Source organism: Hordeum vulgare, chromosome 3H (genome assembly GCF_904849725.1).
Source record: "Hordeum vulgare subsp. vulgare chromosome 3H, MorexV3_pseudomolecules_assembly, whole genome shotgun sequence".
NCBI lineage: Eukaryota > Viridiplantae > Streptophyta > Magnoliopsida > Poales > Poaceae > Hordeum > Hordeum vulgare.
Window position 1 is genome coordinate 495891214 of NC_058520.1, and position 20848 is coordinate 495912061.

A 20848-nucleotide genomic window follows, 5' to 3' on the forward strand; every position below is an offset into this window, starting at 1 on the left:
CCGGCCGCCTTGCTCCGTGGCGGCAGGGCCCATCCGCCTGCGCTGGTGGCGGCAGGTGCCACATGTCACCTGGCGCGCCTGCCGCCACGCGAGGTGGGGGTCTTTTTTGTCATTCGGTGTCCCATGTGGTCCTTTTTAGCATTTCGTTTCGAAAGATGGTCCCTTTGTACAAAAATTCGTGGTTGTTTGGTCGTTTGGGTGTATTTGGTTTGAATCATCAAGTGGAATGGAATGGTTCGACCCGTACCTGAGCCTCGTTCTTGTGTTTGGTGGGCAACTAGTATTGGAACCACTCGTTTCAAAAAAATGAGTATTCAGTTCAGATCAGAAACATACACGTACCTCCGATTTCGTGGAATCATGCGGAACCACTAGCTCTTACGTCTCAATCGGAAACGCCATCATCTCTCCCTTCATAGAAGGGTGTCGTATCTCCCTCTGCCGATCTAAGCCGCATCAACACCGCAGGTAGAAGACCGAAGAGGAGGAGGTGTGGCGGGCGAGTGGCTGCGATGCAGCGAGCTTGCATTGGGACATCGCCACACCACAGATTTGGAATGGCAGCGGTGGCTCCGGAAGCAAGACGCCACGACGATGCACCTCACGCTACGGCAGAAGGAACCGAGCTCGCCTCAAGCGGTAGTGAAAGGGGAAGCATGTGATCATGGCTGGTTCTCGCCAGGGCCGGCCTGACTTGATGGGCGGCATCCAATTTGGCATGTAGTTCAATGTGTTCCAAATTGTTTGTGCTGCTATACTCGACGAAGGGCAGAAGTCTAAAATAAACCCTGAGGTTGTAGGGGCAAATGAGATGAACCCTCATCTCCAAATCCCTGAAATTGATCCTGAACTTTTTGATCCCGGTCTATCTTAACCCGACCTACGTATGGCAAACCGGGAAAAGAAAAATCTTGGCCGGGAATTCGCTTCTCTTGTTGTTACATAGATTAACACATCTTAGTCATCTTCTTCCTCGCTCCCATCTTTCTCCTCATATTCCCTTTCATCTCAGATCAAAATCCGATCCTACTAAACATGATGTTATCCCCGAAGGAGGACCTACCATTGTCACAGGGCAATGGACATCGACGTGCATCTTGATATGGTGTTGCGCGAGGATGAGCTCCGGGATCTCACCGCCTGCACCGCCGGAGATGACGGGCCACCACCTCCTCCGATCTTTGCAATCGAGTTGCTACCCCTCCTCCTTCTCTTTTCGCCGCCACCTCCTCCCCATAAAGCCGACGACAACGGCGCCGCTTTGTCCTATGTTCGGGGACCCGCTCCTTCATCACCTTGCCTCGCCTCAGTGGAAGGTGTTGGATTCGAGCAGGTCCTTGACAACGCAATTGTGCCTCTTCTACCTCCGCCTCCCATACGCCTGCTCTACCCGTGGCCACCAATGCACAGGACTATATCGAGTCTCCGCATCCCCACCGAGGAACTCCCCAAGCGAGATTGCCGGCCTCCTCGGGTGGCGCTTCCTGACCTATGCCGTCGTCGGGAAGAGCAGCACGCTCCTCGGCCCACACCACTATGCTTCCCGCGGTGCCGCCACCGCCGCCAGCTGCAGCTGCTACCCGTATGGCGCCGCCGTGTCCATGACCATGTACATCTACCAGCATGCGTACATCCTGGACGCCCTTGTCTGCAACGCAACTGCGACCCACCCCTCCCCATTCCGCTCCTCGTCACCGACGCGCGCCTAGACGCGCTCTCCTAGACGTGCATTGCCAAGTACTACTCGGTCCAGCGGGGGTTGAACTTGTGAGGAAGAGATTGGGGAAGGAGATGCATATGACAGGTGGGCCCATGTAGTAAGTGACACCAGAAATCAATCCCGCCTGGGATCGAGCCTTTTGTGTTACACCAAACAAGATTTTACTCATACAGGGTCTGGATTGACCGGGATTTGAAACTTCAGGGTATCAACTTCAGGGATTTAAAGGAGATGGTTCATCTACGTCGATCTCTACAATTTCAGGGTTTGTTTCAGACTTCACTCCTCGGTGAAGCGATACTATCGTGGCGGCCCAAACTTTAGATCCATACAGTAGGGTTATGCATAGTGTTTATGTGATGAAGCATGAACTAAAGGGGAATAATATATATTGTCAAGCTTCAAGCTGTCAAATTGTTTGTGTTGCAAAATTCAGTGATTCCATCCCTTCGGTTCGTGCTTGTGACTGTCAGATTTTTGTCATTCAGTTGATAGCGTGAAGCATGAAATTTATGAACTGTTTGTGATGAGACAAAATATCACAAACGGTTAACAAAATAAAGATGTGTACAATGTATGGCACACAGTTGAAAGGATCGATATGGTTGACTAGAGGGGGGTGAATAGGCAACTACCAATTTTTAGCTATTCTTAACAAATTAGGTTAGCAACATAAAGGTTCTCTAAAATGACAACTAGGTGCGCAACCTATATGATGCTACCAACTATAACCGCTAAAGCAAGTAAGAAATACTCTACAACAATAACATACACAATGTAAAGGTTAGAGATAACCACAAGTGGGACCAATCAAGACGAGGATGTGTTACCGAAGTCCCTTCCCTTTGACAGGAAGTACGTCTCCGTTGGAGCGGTGTGGAGGCACAAGGCTCCCCAATAAGCCACTAGGGCCACCGTATTCTCCTCACGCCCTCACACAATGCAAGGTGTCGTGATTCCACTATAGGTGCCCTTGAAGGCGGCGACCGAACCTTTACAAACAAGGTTGGGGCTATCTCCACACAAAGCTTGGTGGCTCCCAACAAGACCACAGAGCTTCACCACAATGGAATGTGGCTCCGAGGTGACCTCAACCGTCTAGGGTGCTCAAACACCCAAGAGTAACAAGATCTGCAAGGGATTAGTGGGGGGAATCAATTTTCTCTTGGTGCAAGTGTAGATCTAGGCCTTCTCAACCAATCCCTAGGAAATCAACAAGTTTGATTGGCTAGGGAGAGAGATCGGGCACATATGAGCTTAGGCAGCAACAATGGAGTCTTGGAGGGTCAAAGGTAGGGTTTGTGAGGTAGGTGAACCCTTCATATAGTAGGGGAACAATTCCAATCGTTATCGTGACTGTCAGCACGCTGCTAGCGGTACTACCACTTGGGCACAGCGCTACTACCGCTGACCCTGGCAGTACTACCGCCAAGGAGGAAGCGGTACTACCGCTGACTGTGGTGGTACTACCGCCAAGGAGGAAGCGGTACTACCGCAACCACCGGCGGTACTACCGCCAGGACCAAGCGGTACTACTGCTAGGCTGACACAAAGCCACAGTAGTATAAATACTACTATCGAGTCTACCACCGCTGGAGCAGTGTTTGCAAAAAGTCCGACGAAGTACAACCGCTCAGAGAGGGAGGTACTACCGTCCCCTAGCGGTACTACCTCAAGGGCGCAGCGGTACAACCGCTGACCCTGGCGGTACTACCGCCAGGAGTTAGCGGTACTACCGCAAGCCCCAGCGATACTACCGCCAGGACGAAGCGGTACTACCGCTAGGCATTCTGCAAAGGCTGCGAGAGACCTAGCGGGTGCTCCATTGCCGCAAAGAGGAAGTGGTGGAAATAAAAATGTGCGCGTGAGAGAGTTGATTCCACCCAAACCTTTCTGACGCGGACCCCCTCTTAATAGTACGGCTTTCCTACTACTCAACACTAACAAAGATAATCATAGGAAACACCGAGCTCCAAGAACACCGAGGGGCGACGAACCATCTTGTGCTTTGTGATGTATTATCTGAAATGCTCAATGCACACGATTAGTCCGCAGAGGTGTTGTCATAAATCACCAAATCTACTTAGAACAAAATATGCCCTAACAATCTCCCCCTTTTTGGTGGACTGATGACAACACTGGATTTGCCAAAACACATAATAATGAAAACATAGACATGTGAGCATAAAGATAAAAGCACAAGATGAATGATCTCACATGCTAAGTACTTAGAGAGACTTTAGAGATAATATAGGGATAGCATATGCCTCACACCATATGACGAAGAGTCTTCACACACATAATAAGATATCCAACAAACTTAAACCAACCAAGTTTAGAAAAGAAAGACTCAAACACGAACGAAAACACCAAAGGCAAATCTCTAACACTCTCTCCCACTTTGGCATTAGTCCACCAAAAAGGCAGAGAGAACATGAACACAGGTGGTGGCTCATGCATCCTCATCCTCACCAGACACATCCGTAGCGTCCTCATCGTCCTCATCATCCTCCTGCTCCTCCTCGTGACCAGACCCTGCTGCAGCTTCTTCGTCCTCAAAACCAACCCACTAGTAGTCTCTAGCCTGCATCCAGGCAGCCTCTAGAGTGATGACATCCTCAGAACCACTAGAGACGTGCACATCAAGCGTCCTCAGCAGGCGCTTATTCCGCTGACGGTTCTCCTTCTGAGGCACATGAGTCTGATACTGTCCTTTTGCCTGCATGCAAAACAAGGTCCTCATCTGGTCCTACATGGACCCCATATGTGCCTTTAGTTTCTTGGCCCAAGATGGCTCAGCAGAAGAACCGGTGTGGGAAGCAGGGCCGCCCTCAGCCTGAGCAGCATCGGTTTCCTCCTCAGCATCCATGTGAGTAGTAGAACGGGAAGAGGAGGTGTTGTCTCACTTCTCTTTCTGGCGTAGTTTGATGGGATTATGGCTGACGAGCTCTGTGGGCGCAGGAAAGGCCATGGCAGGGAAGGTCTCAGCCCACTTGGTCTTGATGTAGTAGTACAAGTAAGGCCCATAGATGGGGACCCTACGGTTATAAATGGCCATGTGAAGCTCGCAGAACACCACATTTGCCACATCAAGTGGCCCATTTGGCTGTTCCAGTCCTTCTTGACACATCAGGAGCATGTCCACCAAATAGGAGTGAACCTTGTCTTTGTTACCAACCCGAGGAAACAAAGTGTTGCGGAAGACCCGATGGATGATATCCAAAGAGGGAATGAGCACACCCTTCCTGACATAGAACAACATCAGCTTGTCCTTGGGAGTGGTATTAGGGTTGTGATGAGGGTGCAAGCCAAGAGAACTATGCAGTCCAGTGAACTTGATCCCCAAAAGCTTTATGAACTCAGCCCAAGAGCCATGTAACAGCTCGCCATGAGACATCCAAGACAAAGAGAGGTTCTCACCATTCTCGAAGAAGACAATGGTATAGAACTGAGCCACTACCTCTGCATCGAAGTCACGGTGAAAGGTGATGATGTCCTCAATACCAAGCTGCTCAATCATACGCAGGGCCTCACCAAAATAATCCATATCCTTCCAGATATGATTGATATCAATCCACTGCACAGGAACAAACTTCTTCTTCTTGGTCAGGACGACATCTTGATAGATCACGACCTGGTGCTTGGTCCAGAACATCTCTCCGCCCTTGAACACCTCCCTCTCTTTGAGATAAGGGTTAAGATTGCGGCGCCTGGTAAACTCCTTGGGAGCCATAGTGTGAAAGTCAATGGTGGCCCCCTTCTCCTTGGATACAGTCTTCTTGACGCTGCACTTGAAAGGACGGGAACTTTCCGATTCTTCATGGTTGCGGTACCTCTTGGACTCGGTGTTGCGAACTGGATTGGAACGACGAGAGCTACCACCTGAGACATGCAACACAAACATGCGAAAAAGACAAGAAGAGTCATGGCAATATCCAGATCAAGGAGAAAACACAAAGGAATCCAAGTAGTAGCTAGCAAAAGCAGCAAATCGAGAGCTAGCGGTAGTCCCGCTCGGCCAGGGCGGTAGTACCGCTCGGCCAGGGCGGTAGTACCACTCCACGAGCTAGCGGTAGTACCACCCAGTCAGGGCGGTAGTACCGTCAGCTAGCGGTAGTACCGCTCGGGGTTGAGCGGTAGTACCGCGTGGTTCCAGATTTGGAGGAACAAGAACGAATCTAACCACAAAGCTGCATATTTTGAAAATATAAGAGACCAAAACTATGGATCTAAGCCCAAAACTATGCAGATCCTATGCAGAAACGCAAATAGGGGCACTTGCCAACATCTCTCCTCCGATCTATGAACGAAACAAAATCATGCCACAACAATGGAGCCAATACATCTATCCCTAACCCTATAGCAAGAACATCAACACAACGCAAAGGGGATAGGGGTAGTACCGGAGTCCATGGCACACGCAGGAGGAAGGAGGAGGAGGGGCAATCCCTCCAACTGGAATGGGAAGAGAACCGCCGTGGAAGAAGATCGAATCTAGGGAAACTCGAGGCAGAGAGGGAGAGCTCCACGAAGAAGAAGCAAATGTGGCAAGAAAATCTGCCTCCCTCTCTTTATATACACCAGGGCACGGGCAGGGCGGTAGTACCGCTCGGGCGAAGCGGTAGTACCGCTCGTGCCCTAGCGGTAGTACCGCCCGAATCTTTGCGGTAGTACCGCTGGGATCATCACGGTAGTACGGCCGGAGGCAGTAGTACCGCTCCCCTAAGGATTTTTAGATGCCAGCCCTAGGCAGCGGTAGTATCGCTCTGGTCATTGCGGTAGTAGCGCTGGGATCATCGCGGTAGTACCGCTCCTAGAATATACAGAAAAATCCAGATTTTGCCAAAACAACGAGAAAACACCACGGACACATACCGATCAGTACCAGAGAAAAGACAAAGGCAAAATATACTGGCTGGCAATATTATAACCCTCCTTTACCAGGAGGGAGAGGGGCGATGGACAGAGCCACCTATGTTTGAGACAAAAAGGTATGACACCGCGAAGAATTATCCTTGGGTTCATGACCAACGCTCATCTTTGAAGCACAAGTGCCATCAATAATGGCCAATGTGAAAGACTAGATCGATTTATGCATAATGGGGGGAGGGAAAGTTCATTGAGAGAACAACACTCCCCCTATGTCCATGCCTACACCTAGAACGAGATAGAATGCGGAATGAGGTGCAGAGTGCTTAGTTTCAATCCACATTACTTGAATCAATGATATTTATCTCATGCGTGAACTCCCGGAACCTTGCTTCATCTAGGGGCTTAGTGAAAATATCTGCAAGTTGCTCTTCAGTGTTGATGAAGTGAACCTCAATATCACCACGCTTGATATGCTCACGAATGAAGTGCTGGCGAATATCAATGTGCTTGGTCTTGCTATGTTGCACCGGATTGAGGGAAATCTTGATAGCACTTTGATTGTCACATATAAGAGGCACTTTGTCACAGGTGACACAGTAATCCTTTTAAGTTTGCCTCATCCATAGCAACTGTGCACAACAACTCACAGCCGCAACATACTCAACTTTGGTGGAAGACAGTGAGACACAGTTCTGCTTCTTTGAAGACCAAATTACCAGTGAACGACCAAGAAATTGACATCCTCCAGAAGTTGACTTCCTCTCCACACAGACTCCCGCCCAATCTGAGTCAGAATAGCCCACTAGGTTGAAGTTTGCTCCTTTGGGATACCATAGGCCAAAGTTTGGGGTATGAGCCAAATATCGAAAGATTCATTTGACAGCCATATAATGGCTTTCCTTTGGTGCAGATTGAAACCGTGAACAAATCCCTACACTCATTATGATATCAGGTCTAGATGCACAAAGGTAAAGAAGGGATCCAATCATGGAGCGATATACCTTTTGATCCACGGCTTTACCATTGGGATCACTGTCAAGCTTGCATCTGGTTGGCATGGGAAACTTGACCGGCTTGACGTCCTCTAGCTCGAACCTCTTGAGCATGTCTTGGGTGTACTTGGCTTGTTTGATAAAGGCTTCTAAACCTTGTTTAATCTCGAACCCGAGGAAGAACTTCAACTCACCCATCATTGACATCTCAAATTTCTCGGTCATTAGTGCAGCAAATTCTTCATTGAAAGATTCATTAGGGGAACCAAAAATGTTATCATCAACATATAGTTGGGATATGAACAAATCCCCTTTGACCTTCTTAGTAAAAAGAGTGGGATCAATCTTCCCAATTTCAAACCCACGATCTTATAACAACTCAATAAGGTACTCATACCACGCATGTGGGGCTTGTTTAAGGCCATAGAGTGCCTTATTAAGTTTGTATACATGATTGAGGAGCTTGGGATGTTCGAATCCTGGGGGTTGTTTGACATAAACCAACTCATTTAAAGGACCATTAAGAAAAGCACTTTTCACATCCATTTGTTGTAATTTGAAATCATGGTGAGATGCAAATGCAAACAACATGCAAATAGATTCTAGACGAGCAACCGGGGCAAAGGTTTCACCGTAGTCGATACCCTTGACTTGGGAGTAGCCTTGAGCCACCAATCTTGCCATGTTTAGAACCACAATCCCAATGGCATCTTGCTTGTTTTTGAAGATCCATTTGGTCCCGATGACATTATGTTCCTCCTTTGGTCTTGGCACTAATTTCCAGACTTGATTACGCTCAAAGTTGTTGAGTTCTTCATGCATGGCCATAAGCCAATCCTCATATTCGAGCGCTTCATGTACCTGTTGAGGTTCACAATACTAAACAAACGCGTGATGCTCACAATAATTTGAGATTTGCTGACGAGTGGACACTCCCCCTTTTAAACTTCCAAGCACATTCTTCATAAGATGTGACTTGACTCTCAGCTTGGATGCAATCTTGGCTACGCGACGCTCCAAGAGTTCCGCGCTTGATAACCGGGGAGCATCAAGTTTATCACGTTGCTTGGCCTTGAGTTTTGATCCTTCCTTGGCACCGCGACCCCTCTTAGGTGCTGCAGAAGGAAATTGAGAAGCAGCATCCGGATCAACTTGATTTTCGTCTTGAGCAGGCTCACTGGTTTGTTCTTGATCTTGTGGCTGCTCTTCATCTTGATCTTGTGCCTACACTTGATCTTGATCTTGTAGTTGCACTTGATCTTGATCTTGAGAAGATTCGGAACCTTGTGTAAGCACTTGGACATCATGTGGTGCATCACCATCTTCGAGTGATTGATCTTGTCCTTGATCCTGTTCAGCTGGTTGAGGGTTTTCTCTTTGTTCATCGGAAGCGTGTGGGGCTTGCGAGGGTGATGGATCCACTTGAGTAGAGCATTGTCCTTCTCCTTCGGCCACAAGGGGTTCCTCAATGGGTAGTATTTGACCAATCCCCATTCTTCTTATGGCTTGGGGAGGAATTTCATCACCTACATCACATAGACCACTTTGCTCCACTTGGGAGCCATTATTTTCATCAAACTCCATGTTACACGTTTCCTCAATGAGCCCGGTGGACTTGTTGAGGACACGGTAAGCATGAGAGTTTGTGGCATAACCAACAAAAATGCCCTCTTGAGCTCTATAATCAAATTTATCTAAACGTGCACCTTTCTTGAGAATGAAACACTTACACCTGAATACCCGGAAGTACTTGACATTGGGTTTGTTTCTGGTGAGAATCTCATATGGGGTCTTGTTCAAGCCTTTGCGGATATAGAGACGATTGTATGCATGACATGGTGTGTTGATGGCTTCGGCCCAAAAGTTATATGGAGATTTGAATTCCGCCATCATTGTTCTTGCCGCATCCATAAACGTTCGGTTCTTCCTCTCCGCCACACCATTTTGTTGAGGGGTGTATGGTGCTGAATATTGATGCTTGATTCCCTCATCACTAAGAAACTCATCCAGGGTGTAGTTCTCGAACTCGGTGTTGTTGTCACTTCTAATCATCAAAATCTTTGCTTCATGTTGACGTTGATCTTCATTAGCAAAGTTGATGACAGTTTGTTGAGTCTCACTCTTCCTTTTGAAGAAGTATACCCAAGTGTATCTTGAGTAATCATCAACAATCACCAAGCAATACTTTCTGCCCCCAAGACTATCAAACGATGGAGGGCCAAAGAGATCCATATGAAGGAGCTCCAAAGGCCTCTTGGTGTAAATGAGAGTCGTTGGACGATGAGCAGTTTCATGAATCTTCCCTTCAATACAGGCACTGCAAGCACGATCTCTAGCAAAACTCACATTCATTAGTCCACGAACATGGTCCCCTTTGAGGAGACTTTGCAAAGATCTCATATTGACATGAGCTAGTCGGTGATGCCAAAGCCAGCCCACATCAACTTTAGCCATTAGACAAGTCGCAGTCTTAGTGGGTCGCTGTGAAAAGTTCACCACATAGAGACCATTTTCGACATATCCAACATAGGCTACTTTAAGAGTCTTGCGCCACAAAAGGACCACGGTATCAATATTAAAGAATATGGCAAAGCCCATAATTGCAAGTTGACGAACATAAAGTAAATTGTAAGCAAGGGACTCAACAAGCATGACCTTCTCAATAGATAACTCTTGAGAGATGACCACCTTACCAAATCCCAATACCTTGGACGTTGAAGCATCAACAAATTGGACATGGGTGGGAATAGATGGGGAAGGATGCTCGTCCACCACTAAGTCCTTGCTCCGGTCATATGATTTGTTTCTCCACTATCCAGCAACCATGACACCCACCGGAAGCAAACTCCTGCAATGGATCAAGGCTTGGTTTTAGGTACCCATTTTAGAATGGGTCCTTTAATGTTAGAAACAAGGGTCTTAGGAACCCAAATACCCATTCAATGGACTCATAGTAAGAACCAACAAATTTGGCATAAACATGCCCATCACCAACACGACATAAAACATAAGATGGATTAAGTTTGCCGACTGTGTTGAAAGAAATGGTTTTGCCCTTCTTGACGCTACCATCCTCCACCTTGTTCATGTTCTCCTTCTGAGTCCCTTCGCCCTCTTTGACAAACATGTCCATGAGGGTAGGAGATTGCTTGTTCCTATTCTTCCTTTTCCTTTTTGACTTGGATGTAAGTCCAAGTCCCTCCTTTCCTACAACTCCCTTCTGATTACTCAAAAGGTCATTTAGGTTCTTCTCGCCTTGGATGCATGACACAAGGCCTTTCTCAAGTTGATCCTTCAACTTAGCATTTTCCTCCACAAGATGTACATGCTCACAACAAGGGTTAGTTGTACAAGCATTATCAATTATAACAAAAGGAGGACATGTAGAGATCTCCTTGGTAAGCTTTGCTTGGAGTTGATCATGAGACTCTCTCAGGGAGAAATCAGCACCTTTCAAGACCTTGTGAGCCTTGCCAAGTGTATCAAACTCCTCCTTGAGTCTGTCATGGCCAACCCCAAGTGCAGCCTTTTCAGACTCGTCAGTGAAGATGAGAAAATAATGATATCCACCGCGCGCCTCCAAACTCATCAGACCACACACATCGGTATGTATGATTTCCAACAAGTCACTTGCACGCTCCATTGTTCCGGGGAACAGAGTCTTAGTCATCTTGCCCATGAGGCATGGTTCGCACGTGTCAAGTGAATCAAAGTCAAGTGACTCCAAAAGTCCATCGGTATGGAGTTTATTCATGCTCTTCACACCAATATGACCTAAGCGGCAGTGCCATAAAAACATGGTGCTATCATTGTTAACTCTAACTCTTTTGGTCGCAATGTTATGTATATGTGTATTATCGTTATCAAGATTCAATATGAACAATCCTCTCACATTGGGTGCATGACCATAAAGATGTTACTCATAAAAATAGAACAACCATTATTGACTCACTTAAACGAGTAACCGTCTCGCAATAAACAAGATCTAGATATAATGTTCAAGCTTAACGCAAGCACTAAATAACATTTATTTAAGTTCATAACTAATCCTGATGGTAACTGAAGTGAAACTGTGCCGACGGCGATTGCATCAACCTTGGAACCATTTCCCACGCGCATCGTCACTTCATCCTTTGCCAGCCTTCACTTATTTCGCAGTTCCTGTTTCAAGTTGAAAATATGACCAACAGAACCGGTATAGAATAGCCAGACACTACTATGAGAGCTAGTTAAGTACACATCAATAACATGTATATCGAATATACCTCATTTTTCCTTCACCGCCTTCTTATCAGCCAGATACTTGGGGCAGTTGCGCTTCCAATGACCCATACCCTTTCAATAATAGCACTCTGTTTCAGGCTTAGGTCCAGCTTTGGGTTTCTTCGTCGGATTGGCAACAGGCTTGCCTCTCTTCTTTGAATTACCCTTCTTTCCTTTGTCATTTCTCTTGAAACTAGTGGTTTTATTCACCATCCACACTTGATGCTCTTTACGGAGTTCTGACTCTGCGACTTTCAGCATCGCGAATAACTCGACGGGTGACTTGTTCATCCCTTGCATGTTATAGTTCAACACAAAGCTCATATAGCTTGGTGGCAGTGATTGAAGAATTCTGTCAGTGATAGCCTCTTGGGGAAGTTCAATCCCCAACTCAGCTAGACGGTTTTAGTACCCAGACATTTTGAGCACATGTTCACTGACAGACGAATTCTCCTCCATCTTGCAAGCATAGAATTTATCGGAGGTCTCATATCTCTCGATCCGGGTGTTCTTCTGAAAGATAAACTTCAACTCCTAGAACATCTCATATGCTCCATGACGCTCAAAGCGACGTTGAAGTCCCGGCTCTAAGCCATACAAGACTGCACATTTAACTACTGAGTAGTCCTCCTTGCGTGCTAACCAAGCGTTCTTAGCATCTTGGTCAGCTGCGACGGATGGTTCATCTCCTAGCACAACATTAAGGACATAATCTTGCTTCCCAGCTTGTAGGAGCAACTTAAGATTACGAGCCTAGTCTACAAAGTTGCTTCCATCATCTTTCAACTTAGCTTTCTCTAGGAACGTATTAAAATTCAGGGTGACTGTCGCGTGAGCCATTGATCTACAACACAAATATTTTCAAAGTGAACTTAGACTATGTTCAAGATAATTAGAGTTTAACTAATCAAATTACTTGCTAAACTCCCACTCAAAAAGTACATCTCTCTAGTCATTTGAGTGGTACATGATCCAATTTCACTAGCTCAAGTTCGATCATCACGTGAGTTGAGGATAGTTTCAGTGGTAAGCATCTCTATGGTAATATATCAACTATATGATTCATGCTCGACCTTTTGGTCTCATGTGTTTCGAGGCCATGTCTGCACATGCTAGGCTCGTCAAGCTTAACCCGAGTGTTCTGCGTGTGCAACTGTTTTGCACCCGTTGTATGTGAACGTTGAGTCTATCACACCTGATCATCACGTGGTGTCTCGAAACGACGAACTGTAGCAACGGTGCATAGTCGGGGAGAACACAATTTCGCCTTAAAATTTTAGTGAGAGATCACCTCATAATGCTACCATCGTACTAAGCAAAATAAGGTGCATAAAAGGATTAACATCACATGCAATTCATAAGTGACATGATATGGTCATCATCATGTGCTTCTTGATCTCCATCACCAAAGCACCAACACAATCTTCTTGTCACCGGCGTGTGACAGCCCGAGACCGAGGCCCCAGAAGATTCCTTTTTTATTCCGTTTTCGTCGTGTGGTTCGTTTGTCTGTCGCATTCATCATCACATCATGCGCATCATCTGCATTGCGTCGGCATCTCCGTTGCCTCCAGTTTTCAAAACTTGCATCCGTTGTTAGTTGCCAGTTCTCGTCGTTGTCCGTTTTGAGCCCGACCACACACGCACGCGCCCGCGGCATCGTCGAAACCCTGTTTTAAAAGTGTGCGTAAAACTTTATCTCATCGGGGTGAAACTTGGCATGCGGTCGTGATTAGTTATAGGTAGGCTAACCATCAAATTTCGTCGCGATCAGAGTCCGTCTGGTACCCGAACAGTCGACCGTAGCGGCACCGTCTTCGGTTATTCGTCGGTGTTTTAAAATTCATTGCCATGCCGCTCGTTCTCCCTCTCGTCTCCGGATATCCACTCTACACGGCCTCGTAACCGTTCCCGCATTTGGAATCATCCAAATCCGACCGCACGGTTGGATCCGGAACGAAATTCCGGCTAACCTAGCCCCCCCATTTGTCTATATATAGACCCCCTCTTAATTTAGATAGCCTCTCTCCATCTCTCCTCGAAATCCGCACCAAACCCTAGCCCCCCCACTCTCTCTCTTCTGCCAGCCACCGCGGGCCCGCCGAGCCCATCTGAGGCCCGCCCGGGCCCGGATCGCGCCGCCCCCAGCCGAGCCTCTCCCTGCCCGAGGCTCCCGAGCTGTGCCATGGCAGGAGTCGGCCCGCAGTGGGCCTCGCCCTGTCATCTCCCGTCGCGTCGGCCTCCGGCTGTTGCTTCACCGGAGCTTCGTCCTTCGCCGTCGGCCAGCTTCCTGCCTCACCGCTGGCGGCCGGAGTTCCCCCCGTCGTGCCTCCCCTTCTTCTGCCAGATCCAGATCGGCCGCAGCCGCCGCTTCGCCGTGGCCTCCCTGTCTTGCCGTGCCAGGTGGGCGACGTCCCCAGATCCGGTTCCCCGCAACGGAGCCGCGCCGGAGCTGCCAGCCACCCCCCCCGTGTCGGTGCTGAGTTGTTTCCCCGTCGAGCCTGCCGCCAGCGTCCCTTGTTGCGCTCGGGAGCGAGCACGGCTCGAGGGAAGACGACGAGTGCCCCAGCTGGGCCTCGCCAGAGGCCCACCTCGCTCCCTGCGGCCCAGGTGGACGACCCCTCAGCGGCATGCCTCTCCAGCGCCGAGCTGGGCCGGCCTCCCTTCGAGGCCCAGTCCGCTCCAGCCCCTCCAACCAGCCCAGAGGCCCCCATGGTAAGCCCCGCCCCAGCACATTTTAGATATGTTGTGCCAAAGTTCGGCCTATTAGGTAATTTAGGATGCTTTAGGAATTAAGTAATTCCAGTAAAAAGACGTATATTAAAATGCCCGTAACTTTTATTCCGTTTATCGGAACGAGGCGTGTAGCATATGGATTTTGGGTAGTTTTGCGCGTAGATTACGTTTTTGCAACATGCATAATTGTTTGACGTAGTTTGAGACGCCATATGCATAGATTTAGTTGTTGTTCCAATAGGATCCGCTCCGTAGTATATTTTCCGCGCGTGTTCGAATTGCTCGGATGCCGTAGTATAAATGTCCATGTTTTAGGAACCCTCTTGCCATGTATTTTAGAGCGGTCATTTGTATTTTTTTGCGCGTAGGGATGTGCCGCTAGTTTATTTTCCGTGGTTAGGATATTATCGCGCATTTACGTGTGGCAATATTTTTGTTGTGCAACCCCACATATTTTATATGTTTTCGGGGTATAAAAATCCATAGGATTTTTCTGTGCAATTAGTTTTAGCTTTTGAGCAAGTTAGTTCGTGCGATATTTTGCTATGTTCCCCTCTTGTATTTTTCGTAGGATTTATTTCGTGCTTCGTTTGACGGAGTTGTCAACTAGAGAGTTGATCTTTGATGTTTACTCTAGCCCCTGGTATTTTTGGTTGCAATAGAAATGCATGTTTAGGTGTGGTTTGATTGCTCTCAAGTTGCTAGAAATAGTGCTGATTTGGAGGAGCTGAAATATTTCTAAGTCTGGAATCTGTTATATTTTGTTGCTGTTTTGTTTTGCTCCTATCTTGTGATCTGTAGCTCTTTTGAGGTTGGTCCAATGGAGTTAGTTGTAAACCTTGTGTTTCTATAGCATGCTGTGAATTTTCATGCCATTTGGAGTCCTGTAGCTTGTGGTTTTTCTGCTATCAATATGGCTTCAGATCGAAAACTGCACTTTCATGAAGTGTAATTTTCACTAAGTCTGAAACTGCGTGTGAGGAGCCATTTTGTGACGTCATTCCCTAGTAATCCATGCTGCCATGCTAGTTGTTGTTAGTTGTTTGTGGTAGTGCTTTTTGCCCTCTTTCGTGACATGCCTTGGTTGATTATATTTGAGTTGTGTAGCTCGTAGTTGTGGGGTGTAGGAAATGCTATGTGGCTGTTTTTGGCAGATTGTAGTGATATCTTGTTTTGCTCGTAGTTTTTGATCCGTAGCTCCGATTTGATCGTGTCCTATATGAAACTTGCTCAGAATCTCGTGTAGTTTCATTTTATCTTGCTGGTTGTACGTTTTGAAGTGCTCGTGACCGTCGTTGCACACATATTGCATTCATGCCATCATATCTTGCGGTGTCTGTATCTTTTGATCCGTAGCTCCGTTGGAGATGTTCTCTATGTGTAGATTGCTTGAAATGATGCGTAGAATCACGTGAACCTATTTGTTTTGTTGTTTAACAACTAATTAAATGTGTTAGTTCAGATCTGGACAGAATTGTAAATTAACATGTGAGGTCCTCTCGGAGGAGCTATATGTCATTTCCGACCTCATTTAAAATGCCTAGATAGGTAGATTAATTACGCTTCACATCTTCCCATGTTTAATAACATTTAGTATTGGCGTGTACCTAATCGGGATAAAACTAAATAATAAACGTGGAGTTTCGTCAATATGCAACTCGTTGCATATTGAACTTCACTTAATGTGTAGTGTGTGATTGTGTGATTTGTCATGCCGTGTCTTGCATGTATTCAGCTGCTCATGCATCATTTATATTGTGCATCGTGTGGTGAATTCCGTGTGTGGATTTGTGTTTCCGGTTTGCTTCGTCTCGTTAGAGTTCCGCAGCGTGCCGGATTGTGAGGACCTGTTCGACTACGTCGGTTCGTCTGCTTCACGGAGGCATTCTTCTTTCAAGCGGGATCTCAGGCAAGATGACCATTTCCCAAGATACCATTACTATCATTGCCATGCTAGTTTTATCGCTTCTATCGATTATGTCTCGTTGCCTACCACATGTTAAATATCAGCCTCTCAACAATGCCATGAAACCTTCAACTGTTCACAACCTAGCAAACCATTGATTGGCTATGTTACTGCTTGCTTAACCTTGTGTTAGCGTTGCTAGTTGCAGGTGTAGTTGCTTCCATGTGAAAACATGGGTTCCTTGTTATATCACCATATAAATGCTATTTAATTTAATGCACATATATACTTGGTAAAAGGTGGAAGGCTCGGCCTTTCTAGCCTGGTGTTTTGTTCCACCTTTGCCCCCTTAGTTCCGGCTACCAGTGTTATGTTCCATAATTGAGCGCTCCTAACACGATCGGGGTTGTTATGGGGACCCCATTGATAATTCGTTTTAGATTAAAGCTGGTCTGGCAAGGCCCAACATTGGTACTACATTTGCCTAAACACCTAATAAAATTACATAGGGACTTTCCGGACCCCGAGGATAATTTAATCAACCCCCGGGCGAGTGCTCCTCATGAGTGTTGGTCCAAACAGAGCAGCTTATTAACGCTACCCGGGGCAACTCGGCGTTTGGCATGGTAACCATCGCTCATCCGGCGTGTCCTGAGAACGAGATACGCGGCTCCTATCAGGATCGTCGACACGTCGGGCGGCCTTGCTGGATTAGTTTTACCTTTGACGGAATATCTTGTGCATCGGGATTCCGGTGATGCTTTGGGTAATCTCAGAGTTGAGGTTTTCCATTAGGGAATCCGACGAGATCGCGAGCTTCGTGATTGAGGATTTCTATGCGGCTTGGGGTAATTTGTGATGGACTAGTTGGAGCACCCCTGCAGGGTTAAATCTTTTCAGAAAGCCGTGCCCGCGGTTATGTGGCAACGTGGAAACTTTGTTTAACACTTGTTCTAGATAACTTGAAGTTGACTTAATTAAAATATGCCAACTGTGTGCGTAACCGTGACTGTCTCTTTCATGAGTTCCTTCTCCGATCGAGGACACGGTGGGGTTATGTCTGACGTAAGTAGGTGTTCAAGATCATTCATTTGATCATCAGTAGTTCAAGTCCGTTATGCGTAGATCTTCCCCCTCTTATTTCTTGTACTCGTAAGTTAGCCACCAAATATATGCTTAGCCGCTGCTGCAACCTCACCACTTAACCATGCCTCACCCATTAAGCTTTGCTAGTCTTGATACCTTTGGAAATGAGATTGCTGAGTCCCCTGTGGCTCACAATTACTACAACACCAGTTGCAGGTACATGTAAAGGTTATTTGACGCGGGCGCGTTGATGGTTCATTTGGAGTTGCTTCTTATTCTTCTTCATCATCGATCTAGGATGGGTTCCAGGCCGGCAGCCTGGGATAGCAAGGATGGACGTCATTATTCTTTTCTCTTTTGTTTTCGTCCGTATTCATACCCTGCTCTTCTTCTTGATGTTTATGTAATGTATTGTTGTGACTCTGATGTAGCTTGTGGCGAGTGTAAGCCAATTCTATGTATATATCTCTTCTTTTCAGTACATGTACTTGTAACGATATCCATTCTTGCGACACGACAAGATGCACTTCTATCCCTGACGAGGCCCTAGTACCAAGTTGAGGATAGGGTCGCATCTTGGGTGTGACAAGTTGGTATCAGAGCAGTACCGACCTAGGAGCCCCCTTGATTGATCGAACTTGGCCGAGTCGAGTCTACTGAAAAACTACTTTGAGTCTAGTTATATATCGGAGAGTAGGATTCTTTTTTCTCCTCTTCTATGCTCTGGTGAGGAATCTTGACGTAATAATTTATTCTACTGCTCTTCTCACTCAAAAAAAATTTAGGATCACGCGGATATTCTTGGGATCTATATAATGCCGATGTGACGGAGTTCTGTCTTGGTGCCTCCTGTCTGACTTGATTTTCTTCCGGGGAGTTGAGCTCCAGGGAATTCTCGAGCACATTGTTATCATTCAGATTTCTTAGTATCTCAGAACGAAGGATGTTCGTAATTGCTTCAATACTAGTAGTAGCGAGATAACCCCGATGTTCCCAGTACTGGTGCAGATTGTTCGAGAGTACTGCCATACTTTGTATCATTGTGATCACGAGGGTCTGTTGTAGATGAAGGTCCGAGATTCTGGTTGTGTGTTGACGGATGTGATACAGGTGACGGGTTAGTATAGGAGTTGTGTGATTATTACTCCTTGTATCCGTGTACCAGATTGCATGACCAGATATTTCGGGAATTCTTAGGTGGGAATTCAAGTAGTTGCTTATAGGACAATCTTCCAACAAATGCATGATGTTAGGTTGGGGTTCGACATCTAGTGGATTCGTTTGTTGATAGACGACTTACAGTGGTACACATTGTGTCTTAAAGAGTCCTTGTAGCTTGCTACGACTCGGGGACGCTTCGTATGTCGGGTGCACTGCCTTGCACTTGATGGCTACTGTAAAATCGAGCCCGTGCGATCCTGTCCACGAAAATATCGGACGAAATCTTTCTCATGAGTTTGTTATGGCTTGTTTCATAAGCCTGTCCCTTTTGTTTTTGTTGGAATATGGTAATTCAAGTTGCTTCGGTGTCAAGTGGTGATTTCAGATATTTCCTAACAGGTGTTCTCATATTTTCATGTGAGAATGCAAATTCTTTTGTTCTTTCAGATTGTCATATCAATTCTTGTCAAGCGGAGTCATCATATCAATTCCATTCAATCGGTGTGTTTCTCTCCAAGTGAATTCAATCCTCTCTAATTTTGCAGATCATTATCTCAATTCTTACCGGAGTTTGTCTCATCTGTCCCAAGTTGTCTTTGTTTTTCCCCGCCCTCTCGCCCTTTTCTTCAATGTTTCAGTCATCATCCAAGTGCCTTTATATTCAGTGATGCTTCAGCTATCTTTTATTCCGTGTCCTATCCGGTGATTCATTGTGAAGATTCTCATAAGCTTCGTGTTCATCTTTATTCAATCTTGTTATCTTTCCGGTGAATTCAATTCAGTTATTCTTGTTCCTCGTATCATTCTCATCTTTTAAATTCTTTCCAATATTGGAGATTTTTGTCAACCTATCTTGCTATTCATTCCTCTTTTTTCTATCCGGTGTGTTGAAGTTGTCTCAGAGTTTCTTGTTTTCAGAGCTTTCATTATTTCGAGGTGCCAACCTCATCAAGTTTTCTTTATACCGGTGCAATATCTCTCTTTTAAGAAATCTTTTCAACGATGGTTTCTTTGAGTGGGCCCGTAACCCACAGGTTTTTCCCAGGATCTTATATGTCTCTTCTATTTTTCCAGAGATCTCTAAATCTTTTCAACTATGAAGTAAGTATGATTTCCATCAGTCATATTACTTACTACAAGATCTATTTGAATTAATTCTCATATTTGGCTCAACCTTTCATTCTTCATTATTCCGGAGTGTCTCATTATTCTTGGTGGTGTTCTTCTCGTCATTTTCAGCTTAGAAGACCGAAGGAGTGTTTCTCTCAAATCTTGCTCCATTCTTGTGAAGATTGTCATCTCAGCTTCGTTTTTTTCTCTCAATTGTTTCTGTCATGAGTATCCCTTTCTTCCTATCCGGTGCATTTCTGATTTGTTTTTATTTCTCGTTCCTCTGAAGGCCATCATTTTAGAAGATTCTACGTTCTCAGCCTTCAGCTTCATCCTCAATTCTTCTCAATTGTTGTCTCTTCGTTCGTCTCTCAATTATTCTGGTGCCTTGCTCTAGTTTCTCTCAGGTGGCTCATGATCTGTTCATTCTCTTGTATCTCCATTAATTCTTGGTATTCCCATTCAATTGTAAATTCTTACTGGTGCTTCCTTCAATTGTGTTTCATGTGGTGCATACCTATCTCTCTCTTCAAGTTTCTTTCAAGAAGAATAAGTTGTATGCTAGATCCGTTGCTTGTCATCAATTTAATTTGATGAAGGATGAGCATAACATAATTCTTATTATTGTCCTTCTTTCTTCCAAGAGATTTCAATTCTTCTTCCGGAGGGCTCATGATATCAATTCTTTTCTCAAGTGTCTATCTTTCTTTTCCGGAGTTCCAAGTTCCTTGAAGTATCTCTTCGTGAAGCTTCATCTAAATCTTGGCAAGGTCATAATCTTATTCTTTTCTACCTTCATATCGTTGCATCATTCATTCGTATACGGAGGTCCTTCTTGGTGTTTCATCAAGGTTTCAATCCATTCTCAAGTGTTCTTCAGGATTCTTGTTGGGGAACCTCAAGTATCCTTTCTCTTGCATTTATATGTGCAATTGTTCTTCATGTATCCATTAAGGTGGTGTTATAGCATTCTAGTTAGTGTAGGAGCCTCGAAGAGACTTT